This window comes from Pteronotus mesoamericanus, unplaced genomic scaffold (assembly GCF_021234165.1).
Source record: "Pteronotus mesoamericanus isolate MK-2021 breed Mesoamerican mustached bat unplaced genomic scaffold, CSHL_Meso_final contig_164, whole genome shotgun sequence".
Taxonomy (NCBI): Eukaryota; Metazoa; Chordata; class Mammalia; order Chiroptera; family Mormoopidae; genus Pteronotus; species Pteronotus mesoamericanus.
Window position 1 is genome coordinate 26,994,114 of NW_026555065.1, and position 12,010 is coordinate 27,006,123.

General features: G+C 35.3%; 1 protein-coding gene and 1 pseudogene across 6 annotated transcripts in view; both read left to right on the forward strand.

The window, feature by feature from the left end:
* MEIS2 (Meis homeobox 2) overlaps nt 1-12,010 on the forward strand; it is a 197,827-nt gene that overhangs the window by 101,076 nt on the left and 84,741 nt on the right. The window lies entirely within an intron of this gene.
* LOC129064370 (60S ribosomal protein L17-like) lies at nt 6,994-8,234 on the forward strand (annotated as a pseudogene).

Consider the following 12,010-nt stretch of genomic DNA (forward strand, 5'->3'; position numbering starts at 1 on the left):
ATCCATTGAGGCACAGTTTCAAAATGTACATCTGCTTGCTTAATTATAATATTTCTGAATTTGTAACTCTTGCCACTATGAAATTTAGTTTTTAAAAAGACTTCAGACTAGGAACCAATGTTGAATTATTAATTTGAACATTATGAACTTTTCAAGTTCTGAGTATAGAGGAAGAAATACTGAGCTAATTTGACTAATTAATCTAGTTGATTACAGTGTATTTATACAAGCAGAGTTAATCTGGCAGGCCAAAAAGTTGAAGGAGTCTTTAGTAAAACTATAAATGAATAAAATTATTAATTCAGTGACTAAACAAGTTATTAGATTGAAAATGGATTCTTTAATATAGACTTCTAATCATTTTATAAAGAGTATTGCTTGATAACCATACGATTTTTGAGCTTGGTACTTGCATGATATTTCTAATACCCACAAAGTGTCTAGTTATCACATTGCAAAAGCATTCCCAGACTGAGGCATATTGTATTTATTTTCTTCGGGCCTTCTGACTGCACTGTACCATCAGCCTGTTTATTTAGCTCATACGATGAAGGTGCACAAGAGAAATGAGCTCTCTTGTTTGTTTGACTGTCCCACCTACCATATTATACGTGATTACAGAGTTAATGAAAATGGAATCTCCTTTTGCTTTGTGACAAAAACCACATTTCATAGGTCTAATTTTAGGTCTAGTCACTGAGTCTGTCCCATGATAAAAGAAAGACGTGGAATGTGCCCAAACAGAACTTCTAATGGTGTGTGTTAAATCAAAGAGCGTTCCTTTGAGTTTGTATAAAAAGAGAAAAATCTCATTGATTTTATGGAAGAATTAAGGGAAACTATCACTCTGTGGAGTGCTTGATGTGAGGGAATACTATAGCATTTTGCTTTAGTCTGATACTTAGTAGACAAGTCCCCTGAGTAGGAAGCATGGCTAATTCTGTTCTTTTAAAGTGCCTAATGTGGTGTTGACACACTCGAATGTTAAATAATATATTGTAACATGAAGGGAAAGCTCAAAGCTTTCATGAGGTAAGACTGAAAAATAGTTATACATGCCTTGATTTAGGGACATTTTAGAGGCAAAAAAACTCACATTCATTTATTCATTTCAGGAAAAACCCTTACAATCTTGTGTTTAGCACAGGTTGAATTTACGTTTTGTAGATTTCCAGGGCTTCAAGTCCTTCCTCAAGAAAAAGAAATTATCTATTATCTCTGAATCTCAGGATTTTTTCCCCCTGAAAAGCATACCTCTTTCTCTGTCACTCACACTTCAGGTTATTGTACTGAAACATTAAGTCTTGGCTTCTTTTAAAACTCTACAATATGCTTAAAAACATCAAATTATATACTTTAAATGAGCTCTTTGTATCATGGATGAATTGTATCTCAAAGCTGTAAAAACAACTAAGAAACTTATCAGTTAGCTTAGCGTATGTGCTTAGTGCATTCCTTCATCCTTTGACTTGTTCTTTGGCTAGGTAAATATTCAAACCCAAATAATAATGTCATATAAAAAATTAACAGACACACCAGAAAAAGAGATTTTGAAAATGACCTAGGTGCACAAGAAATTCTGTTTACAGCTCCGGCACTAAAAATTGCCATTTTATTTTAACGTTAACAAATTTACAACTTCTAAACTGGCTCTCTTGGCTGATTTGATATCAGACAAAATTAACTTTTCCTTACAAATTTCACAAAATGTGAATGTGTTTTTATTCATTTAACCAAGTGCATTCCTTTGGAAGTGTATAAAAGAGGAAAAATAAGAGCTCCACTTAAAGGCAAAGATGCAATGCCCTGCCTTCAAGAACCTACAGCCTATAGGGGGATACCAGCAAGTAAGCAGATGTGATGCTACACTGTGCTTTCCCTACAGAAACAATTACTGTATTCAGAAATATTCAGGAATATTCAGAAATATCTGGCAGCCCTCAAATAACTGCAGGTAAACCAGCAATTAGACTATTCCATTATATGAAATGTGGTATATGCAGTACTTAGTACAGTGACTGGCATATAGCCCTTCACACATGAGTTAGACGGTGGAAGTATAATAATATCAGTAGAATTTTAATAGCAATTAAATATATATAATTAGACCAATGTTGACCTTTGTTTTCACCTAGAAGAGCTCAGGGAAGAGTGTTGATGGCTTTAGAAAAATACAGACATCTTGGGCGGAGAATATGTCTGGGCCTTAGGGAGTTACCGTCAGGGCTGGCCCTGGCTGGCCGGAATGCAACCAGGGCACCCAAGGGAGTCAACGCTGAAAGCAAAAGCCCTGAAAAGCCAATACTGCTCCCATCCCAGTCCAAACCTAGGCCAAGCCCTGCTGTATCTGTATTATATTTTCTCAGGTAAATACTACGATGAACATACAGACGGTAGAGTTGAGTCACCTGCACAGTGAAAGGGCAGGTGGGTAGTACCCGTGCTCGTAAAAATCACACTGGACTGAAAATTAATTGGCAAATCATTAGCTCTAGTTTGATGCTGTCCCCAGTTGTTTCTAATGTGTCACTTGATCTTTCTGGTACTCATTTTCCTCCCATGTTAGTACAAAGTGAACTACTAACTTGTTTAACTCTAGTAGTGTGATTCTTTGTATTTAAGCATATTTTTTGATGGTTAATGAGCGACTAAACAGAGAAAATAGCAAGCATTGAAGGTAAGAGGAAATAAGGTTTTAATGGTGTTGTTTTGAAGTTTGACAGTGATAGAATTAATTAAAGATGCCTTATATAGCTATCTTTGCATTAACTGTGAGGTTTAAAGGTCTACAAAACAGGGCTCCATTTTTTTTCTGCTGGCTTTTTTACTTTCTCTTAAAACAAGGCTTTTCTTGTATTTCTTTGTTATCTTCTTCCATGAGGAAGGAATAGGATTATCCAGAAATACATACTATAATATTATGGAAGATGATGAATTAACTCTCTTTAAATGTTTCCAAATCCTTAGATGAATACAAAATTGTTTTGGGGACCTGCCAAATCTTGAACATCTCATTGAGGAGACAGAAAAGAGTGTTCTTCATTTGGGAAAATAGTTGGTGTTGTTTAAGATATTTCCATAGTGATTGGTTATTTATTGTAAGTTTCTACCTTACTACATCTTTTTTGCCTTTCCAAAAATTCATTAGCTAATGACTTATGCAGCATGCCTTGGGATATCCAGTCTGGGGCCAAGATGAGCTATTTCCCTCCCAACAGTTATCCAGTATAACAAGTACAGTCATAGAACTTGTCTAGAGAGGACACTTGTTAGAAATCACAATATTTTTGCTGTTTCTGAAAGGTTTCCGAAGCCAAATGATAGGAGGTCAACTGGCACCCATAGTGACTGAACTTGTATTTACCATTCAGTTGGGGATTGATGAACAAAGAAAATGTATGTTGCTTTGAGTCCCTCCTTCCCCCGCCCCCCAAATTCCCTTCCTCCAAAAAAGAATCCAGTGTGACTCATTTGGATGACAGAAAGTATCTGGCATCTTTAAGAATCAAAGATGGCGTTCTGGTGAGATGAGCGCGCATTTCTAAAGCACAATGTTATCTCCATCAAAAAGTGTAAAAGAGCTGAAGCAAAATTTTACATAGATCTGATGTTCAGTGCAAAAAGTATTCTCAACAGAGAAACTGAATGTTCTGTATCCTTTGATCTAATCCCAGTGGATATTTTGGTGAGTGAGTCAAGCGTTTGAAAAAAAATTGGACATAACTGAGATTCATCTCAGGTCAGATGAACATGATCCCTATGAACAGAGAGGGAAATGAGGGATTCTCAGTCCCTCAGGTGACATGTCTTTTTTTTTGCCACCAAAGTTTTACCATGTTAATAAGTGGCCTATGACAAAGTTAGACTAATTTTCAGTGCGTTTACTTAAGTGGTTAGTTCTACCATAGCTTCACCCCAAGCCCCCAAGAGACATCACTTCTCTTAAGATCCACAGCCTGGCTGTGAATTCCCTTCAGAAAGTTCACAACCATTGTCACCCCACCCAAGAAGGGCTTGCTCCAGGCAGAATTTCTAAGTGTTAGAAGTTTATCCTTGTCTCTACAACCTTCTCTTCGCTTCCTTTCCAACTTCCTTATAAGCACTTTCTCCCTCACACAACTCACCCCCCACTCAATGATCTGGCACTATTCTGGTCTAAAAAATTTTTTCATCTAACTCTTAGGCTACGCACCTCACCATCACCAAGCAGAGCTCCTGGCCCTGCTGGGCTAGCTTTCTGCGATGTGTACGTGCACACACGTTTTGTGAAAGCACCTCGTGTATATGCCAAGGTCTACTCAAGAAAACAAGCATCACACTAGCTATTTAAAAGAGAGAATACAATATAGGGATTTGGTTCAACAGGTGTTAAAATTTTGAAAAAGCAAAACAAAACACAACAGAAACACTGAGGTAAAACTTTAGAAAGCTACTGCCATGTCTTGGGCTGGGGGAACAAAAGAGAGAAAGGCGTGGGTCAGCAGATCCTGGAAGGTCGGAGGAGGAAGCCTGCAGAGTTGGCACTCAGTCCTCCGGAAAGGGCATCACCCAGCTGATGCTGGTGCTGGTACCTCAGGAGCTGGGTCTCAGATCTCTGAGGAGGAACACTGCCAGACTGGTCCCAGCCCCTCTAAATGGGTGTATAAAGTTGATTCTGGGAGTGCTGAAGGGACCTGGGAACTGGAACCCAATGGAGCCCCCAGCCTGGAGTGGCATGGCAAGGACGATGTAGGTGAGGCATGAAGAACACAGGAAGGAGCAAGCTCCTTCCTGCCTCCTGCCTCCTGGCCTCCCTCAGTGCTCCCTACCGGCAGCACCCAACGGGGAGCCTGGGGACAAAGAAGAAATACAGTTAGGAGTGTCCCAGCCCAGCATCCATAGCAGAGTAGAGAAGGAAGAGAGTCTGCAGCCGAGAGACTTGGCTTAATAAAGCCTATCCTGGAAGCTACAGTTGAATACAGAAGGCAGGATTTTGTTTAACTGGGGAGAGGTGTGAAACCTAAGAATACAAAATTTGCTTATGAGCAGCAAGACTTGAGCATCTCCACAATAAAATGATGTGAAATTCTAGGGCAAGAGAGATCATATCTAAATGGATCTCACTAGCAGTTCCCAGTATGATTCCTCCCAATTTCTCTCTCAATACCCATGAAATCACGGTAAATAATTAAAATTATGGTAGCATCAGAAACTGAGACTGATAGAATCTGGGAAGAATAGACTGTATTTATAAGGCATATGGAGCTTCAACTCATAGCATATCCCCTCTTTACTACATAAAAGAATTAGTGTGGTGAGAGGTAAGAATATGCTTCACAGCTCCACCACCATCTGTCCGCTGACCTGGTGAGCCAGGAATTGTGCCAGCCAGAAATCTGAGCAGAAACCCCTGTCTAGCCCTCAGAGCTGCTCTGAGAGAGTATCATTTCCCTTACAATTTAACTTCTACCTTTCTACAACAAACAGATATTGAAATTCTCAGGAAGCAAAGGAACAGAAAGTTAGTGGAATGTTAACAGTGCTGCAAGGCATTCTGGTCCTCATGAGGAGGCCATGGTGGGAACTGGGACTTCCAGTGGGAAAAAAACATTAGCTCTGCAGGCTGTGAATTTCAGTTTTCCAGGTGCTATAGCCACTCAGAATAAAGCAGATTACACATCTGAAAATGCTCTAATTCACTGAGCCAGAAGATATAATCCATACATGTTATAAGAAAACAAGACATCCATGAAAAGGGGTAGGTATGAAATGAAAAGAAACTGATAATATGAAGAACAGGAGAAGATAAAAACAACTGGAAGAAGATGAAAGGAGATTAAAAGGAAAGCACAAGAGCAAAATTAAAATGCATCGAGAACAGTCCAGAACAGAATCAATCTTGTAGCAAATCATAGTATGATAGACGAAGGCAAACTGGAACCCCTCTCCCATGACGAAGAAGAGAGGAACAAAAAGATGGAAACTATAAGATGAAGTGATGAGAGAAGAACAGAGAATGGAGGACTGACATGTGGGGAATTGTTCTTACCTAAAGAAAGCTAAATACAAATAAAATAAAAGTGACACTCAAAAATGTAACAGAAAAAAATCCTAACTTTCCTGAATTGAAGAAAGGATATGCATGCAGGCTGAAAGAACAAACTGACTCACAAATATTGAGTTACAAAGATGTAAGGGGAAAAAAATGCAGGTGGGAAAAACAATTATGTACACTTACCAAAGGAATGCATAGATGATAGATGACAGACAGACAGACAGACAGTCAGACAGTCAAATAGAGAGATGCTAGGTGGGTAAATGTCAAACTGGTCTTAAACCTCCTGCCAAAAATGCCAAAAATGCCAAAAGAAAATGGAACAACTGCAGAACTTAAGGAGAAAATACTGTGGCTCAACTATTTTCTAGGTCATTTTCAAATACATGGATGATTAAAAAAACATATTCTCGACAAAACTAAAAAGTGCTTAAGTATATTTCAACTACTGATAGACAAAGCCAATTAAAGAACTGAGGAATGGAAGAGTCATGTTCTAAAATTAGATAGAGTTTTGAAAGCAGTGAAAATAAAAGTGCCTAAATAATTTTAGAAAATGTGGTATAAAATTAAATGCAAAGAAAAAAATCTGAAAAGCAGTCCTTATTTAAGAAATAATAAAACAAAAATGTTCCTGACTTAAAAATTAAAATTATACTGGCAAAGATTGAGAAGTAGGGGATGTATTATGAAGTGTGAAGCTCCTTGATTCATGTATAACTGTGAAAGATATAATTCACTCAGTTATTTGGTTTAAAAAAATACTGAATAATACAGAAAATATAATGAAAATATAATCTTAGCAGAATTAAAATAATATTTATCTTCCAAAATGCCAGAGCAAAAATTAGTTTAACAGAATATATTTTTATCAAATGTTGATATTTTACTAAAATGTCTTTTTTTAGTATCCATAAAATAATTTTACTAATTGAATATTTGCTAGGCCTTAAAGAGAATCTTATTTAAGTGTAAACTGCAAAGATTAACTAGGCCAAATACTGTGACCACAGTAAAATAAAATGAGAAATTAATAATAAAAAATTAAAAGCAAATATACAAAAGTTAAATTCTTAAATTAATAACAAAAATTTTCCCTCAAACAACTCTGTCATCAAGATGAAATAAAAATTTGAATTATAGATAATTTAACATTAACAGTGAAAAACTGCAAATAAAACCACAGGAGATGCAGTCAAAGCTTTAGTTAGAGCAATATTTAAACCATTAAATAATTCTTTATCAAAAGCTAGAATGAATAAAAGTAAGTATATTCCCCAAGGAAAGAAGAAAAACTAATGGAGATAAAAAGAGAAATTAATTACTTATAAAAAAATGTTGTAATGAACATATTAAAAATTAGTCTTTGAAAATTAAAATCTCAACTAGAATTAGAAAGTAGAAATACTTAATGAATTAAGAATAAAAAATGGTTCCAAAGATACAAACAGGGCTTCCTCTTCCCAGAAGCCACCAGAGGTCACCCCTGAAGATGGTTCGCTATTCATTTGACCCAGAAAACCCCACAAAATCATGCAAATCACAAGGTTCAAATCTTCGGGTTCACGTCAAGAACACCCGTGAAACTGCCCAGGCCATCAAGGGTATGCATATTCGAAAAGCCACCAAGTATCTGAAAGATGTCACTTTGAAGAAGCAGTGTGTCCCATTCCGTCAATACAATGGTGGAGTTGGTAGGTGGCCCAGGCCAAACAGTGGGGCTGGACACAGGGTCGGTGGCCCAAAAAGAGTGCTGAGTTTTTGCTGCACATGCTTAGAAACGTAGAGAGTAATGCTGAATGTAAGGGTTTAGATGTATATTTTCTGGTCATTGAGCACATCCAGGTGAACAAAGCTCCCAAGATGCGACATAGAACCTACAGAGCTCATGGGCAGATCAACCCACACATGAGCTCTCCCTGCCACACTGAGATGATCCTCACTGAAAGAGAACAGATTGTTCCTAAACTAGAAGAGGAAGTTGCACAGAAGAAAAAGATATCCCAGAAGAAACTGAAGAAACAAAAACTTATGGCTCAGGAGTAAATTCAGTATAAATTAAATAAAATAAGTACTAGTAAAAGTAAAAAAAAAAAAAAAAAAGATACAAACAGAAATGAGAAAGAGAAAATATCAACAGATAAATCGGGGATAATAAGAATTATAAATAAAAACTTTTAACAGTTTTGAAGATCTTGATGAACTGAATTATTTTCTTCAAAAAATTATATGTACTTCACACCTAATGTGGTGTCTATAATAAAAAAGACACAACTATCATTTGGTGAGGGTGTGGAGAAATAAAATTGTAATGCATTGCTGATGAGAATGTAAAATGGTACAACACTTTAAGGAGTTACCAGGTGATCCAGCAGTCTCACTCCTAGGCGTATACCCAAAAGAATTGGGAACATGCTTACTCTAAAACATTGCAGAAGTGTTCACAGCAGTATTATTCATAATAGCCAAAAAATGGAAACAAGCCAAATGTCCATTAACTAATGAATGGATAAACAAAATGTGATATATCCATACAATGGAATATTATTTAACCATAAAAATAAATGACGCACACCTTTATGCTGTAACATGAATGAACCCTGAAGACATTATGCTAAGGGAAAGGCATACACACAAAAAAATCACATATTGTATGATTCCATTTATATGAAATGTTTAAAATAGGCAAATCCATAGAGACAGAAAGTAGATTAGAGCTTGCCAAGGGCTGGGAGCAACTACTAACGGGTATGAGGTTTCTTTTTGGAGTGATGAAATATTCTGGAATTCAATCATTATGATGGTTGCATTACTTTCTGAATATACTAAAAACCACTGCATTGTACACTTTTAAATGTGAATTTTATGATATGTGGATTATGTCTTAATTATTTAAAATAAAAAATATATATAACAAAAATGATTCAAGAAGTAGCAAACCTTAACATACCAAGAACAGTGGGAGAAGGAAGAAGGAAGGAAGGAAGGAAAGAAAGAAAGAAGGAAGGAAAGAAGGAAGGAAGGAAAGAAAGAAAGAAGGAAGGAAGGAACGAAGGAACGAAGGAAGGAAAGAAAGAGAGTTGTCTCTCTCCCAGAATAGGAGTAGACCTAAGATGTTTTATGATGACATATACTCAACTTCTTGTAATTTCTACTTCTATTTAAATAATTTCAAAACATAAAAAAAGATGAACATCTTAATTTTATAAAGCCTAATATCAAACCAAAGATAAGACTTGAAAGAAAAAAATTCATATGATCTCTTATAAATATAGATTAAGTCCTAAGTGGAATATTAACAAGCCAAATTCAAAAATGTGTTTTCAAAATGTGATAGAATCTAGTACGATTTCTTACTGAAATACAAAAACCTTTCAACATCAGAAAATGCATTAGTATGATTAATTATGTCAGTTGATCAAGAGGAAATCCGTATGATGAATATGTTAAATGCTAGAAAGTAAGTCAACATCCATTTCTGATTTTGACATTCTTAGTAAATAAGGAATAAAAAAAATTATTAACATGAGAAAGACTATCAGCAAATAATACCTAGTAGCACATTAGATAAGGAACTTATAAAGAAAGTCTCATTAAAATAAGAAACCACATTTTCTCAGCTTTTCTCAAAGTTGTTCTGCAAGAGTAAAAAAAAAAAACTACAAGTGTAAGTACCTGAGAGGAGGAGAAAAAAATTTAAATAATTTGCAAATGCAATAATTGCCTACCTGGAAAAAAAATGAAAAATTATTCAAAACAACATGAGTTCATTTGGTTACAAAATTAATATGCAAATATCAATAGCTTTTACTTATCAGCTATAGGAGAATGTAGGGGGAAAGAATCACAACAACAATATATAACATCAAATAATAATTTCAAAAGATATTGTTTCATTTCTATTTGGAAAAAATGACAAACAAAATTAAGGAACATAAATGATAACTTAAATAAATGGAATGAGATGTACAGATCCCGATTTTCCCCAATCTACACATCAAAATCATAAAAGAAGTTTTTGGGAAGCCTGACAAAAATTATTCTAAGTTTTATTTTGAAGAATAAATATAGCCTACGGTGTTTTTTATGACCAGTAAAAGAAGGGTATTGCCCTACTTTAAATAATACACATTATAAAACTGTGGTAATTAAATCAGCTTTGAACTGGCATAAAAATGAACATGCCTGGCAATAAAACAGAGAGAAAGCATAGAACCATACCAAAGTTTACACAAGGATTATTTTAAAATAAAGATGGCATCTCAAATGGGAGAAGACCGAATAGATTATGTCATTTGATTCCTAATGAATTTAAAATTGCAGTGTAATCAATAAAACAACAAAATTGGTGGAATATAATATAGATAAGTATGTAATTTTAAATTAAGGAAACCTTTCTGAGCATTATCTCAGGGGCTCATGGCATATATTCTTAAAAACACTGTTAGATATGACTATTAAAAACTTTTTGTATGGCAAAAAATACACCGTAAACAAAGTTAAAAGACTGATGACAAAACAGAATGACAAATAAATTAACTAAATTTTACAAATAAATTAAATGTAATGGACTATTGAAAAGAGGATGTATGCAAACTATAATTTGATAGTAAATTTAATTACATGTAAATTATTATATTGCCGAATATATGCAGTTGAATTAAACATTCATTGAATGAAACTCCAGTGTAATAATTCATTAGTAAAAAATGCAAATGATAAGTAATCATGAAGAAAATGTTTAACCTTACTAGTACTCAAGGAAATAAAAATTAAAATAAGGTGCCAGCTTTCATCTGTCAGATTGGCATATCTCAAACAGAATAAATGATAGCAGTAATGTTGGCAAGAATGTGGGAGAGGGGAACTTTCACAATGCTAGAAAGTCAGTATCTGCATTGATATTACCTTTCTGGAGGATCAGATTTTAAAAAATGAACACTTTTGAGCCTGCATTTCCACCTCTGACTAAAAAGTTAATAATTTAATGAGCAAAGATGTAAGTAGATATTGATTACAGTTGTTATTTTAGTCCCAACATTGGGAACAACCTATGTAGTAATTAAGAACAAATCAGACAGATTGTGGTGCATCCATACTGTGGAATATTATGCAGCCATCAGAAATAATGAGCAAATCAAAGGGTTTTACGTATATGAACATTTTTCATAATCCACTGCTTAGATCTAGACTTCAGTTCCAGTAATGATAGTAGCCATAGGGAAGAAAATTCAATTACCTAAAATTTAAAAAATGATAATGGGATGTATATTTATTGAAATGGGAAGACTCTTGTATCCTTTTTTAAAAGCAGGTTAAATGTGCATGCCACATGAACCCATTTTTTAAAAAAATAATATAACGTCTCATATAATGTACAGAAAATGTTTTGGGACTGTATGACACAAAATATTTGTTGTACCCCATTCTGGGTGGGGAATTATTTGGGACTTAATTTGTTTTCTTTTTGCATTTTTTGTCTTCCCTAAGTTATCTACAGTGAAGATGCACTATCTGGGTAATTAGACCTTTTTTAATGCTCCAAAATAAAATGATACACTAATAAGCAAGAGTGCAGTCAAAGACACCCCTCCATACCTGAAACAGAAATGGCCGTGTCATTCGGTGATAAGAACACAGGCCCTGGAACCATCCTGGCCTCGATTCATCTGGATTCTCCTCCTTACTGACAGTGTTACCTCAGGCAGGTGATTTAACATCTCAGATTCTGCATCTATAAAATGCAGAGTCGCTCTGAGGATTAGCAAAATTGTATGTAAATCACCCCACACAGTCTCTGGTACATATTGTGCACTTAACCAAAGGGTCTCATTGCTGTTGTGTTGTTGCTGTGGTAAATGCCAAAGAAATTGGCCTCAAGACTGGAAACTGAATTGTGTAGCTGAGAAGAAGCCTGGATTAATTGTTCACAAGTTTGTATGTGTGTGTGTATCATCTTCTGAAATATAGAAGATG